The sequence below is a fragment of the Medicago truncatula genome, chromosome 4 (assembly GCF_003473485.1).
Source record: "Medicago truncatula cultivar Jemalong A17 chromosome 4, MtrunA17r5.0-ANR, whole genome shotgun sequence".
Taxonomy (NCBI): Eukaryota; Viridiplantae; Streptophyta; class Magnoliopsida; order Fabales; family Fabaceae; genus Medicago; species Medicago truncatula.
Window position 1 is genome coordinate 30422904 of NC_053045.1, and position 1366 is coordinate 30424269.

Sequence of the window (1366 nt, forward strand, 5' to 3'; positions counted from 1 at the left end):
ATACATACTAAGGGTCTAAATATACCTATATCATGTGTGTATTGTTACTTTATTTAATAAGTATCATAAATATATTACTTATACGCACTTATGACAAGAAGTTTTTTTTTCCAAGGAAAAATAATTTCTATAATTTTTTAGGTTTAGAATTTTTCAATAATTTTTAAATGCATGCTAAATGTATAAGTAGAATAAATAATAAATATACATAATAATATATTACATTTATTTCTAAAGTATAATATTATAGTTGCATATATAATTTAATTATGCACTTTTAATCTTGTTCATAAAATATTAAAGGCCAAAAAATTTAATAAAAATTTAAAGTAAATTATAAAATTATAACATTATGAAGTACACATAGAATTATACATTTAAAGGTGATATAATTATTTTTAATCTTAATTTTTATACAATTATGAAGTCGCAAAAGTTATCAACGCACTTCACAAACAAAGGATATGACTCTTTTGGACAATCTGCATCAGATTTGCAGTAAATGGGATCTGCTTTATCAAATAAGAAAGAAAGAAATGAATATTATAAAAAATCTAATATGTGTATAAGATAATTAGAAAACTTGAAAATGGTGTGTAAAACGACATACCCCGATCGGTTACAACAAGAAATGGAGAAAGAATTAAGATCAAAGCAAAAACAGATATGAGAGTTTGAGCCATATTTTTCTTATGTTTCATGTAATAAATAGACTATTTATGTTCGCTTTATAAGTAAAAAAAATGCATGCTTTGTTAACAATTAAATAGTTTTTAGTACTTAGAAGTTTCAAGAAGCCACTTAATTATAGAATCGGAATCAATGTTAAATTTCATTAATCAATGTGTTCTTTAATCTCATTCAATTGATCACTTAACCTTTGTCATGATCTCATATAACAATATTAGTGTTCATCAAAGTACATTATTGTTTTATTATACTTCATTTTTTTTTTTAATTTATCATTTACCCTTTCGTAAGAGATAATGAAAATACCAAGAGATGAGAAACAACATTTATGAATGATAAAACAAGTTAGAAGTATAAATAGCGCATCAAAGAAATGACATCACATTTATTTATAAATTAAAAGTATTACACTTTTTTTTTTTTGACACAAAAAAAAGTATGAGTTGAGTAAAGGTTGTGTTATCTTGCTGAAGGAAAGAAAGAAAATTAGTTAGTTTTGAGATGCAGCATTGTCTTTGTATCAACATAAATAAATAAAAATTCGGGTTCAGAGTGAAAAAATATATATCTTTATGTCTTGTTTTTAAACTAATTTTGGGAATTTAAGTCATAAATCTATATATATTTAGTCATCTATCTTTAAAATCTCTAGGGCATCATATATAACGCATTTATA

At 23.3% G+C, this 1366-nt stretch overlaps 1 long non-coding RNA gene across 1 annotated transcript; it reads right to left on the bottom strand.

Moving 5' to 3' along the window:
• Window positions 1–250: 250 nt before the first annotated feature.
• LOC25492454 (uncharacterized) lies at window positions 251–749 on the bottom strand. Its single transcript, XR_003010976.2, has 2 exons — window positions 611–749; window positions 251–509 (listed from the first exon to the last, which is right to left on the bottom strand). It is a non-coding gene; the product is annotated as an uncharacterized lncRNA (long non-coding RNA).
• Between the last annotated feature and the right edge of the window lie 617 nt (window positions 750–1366).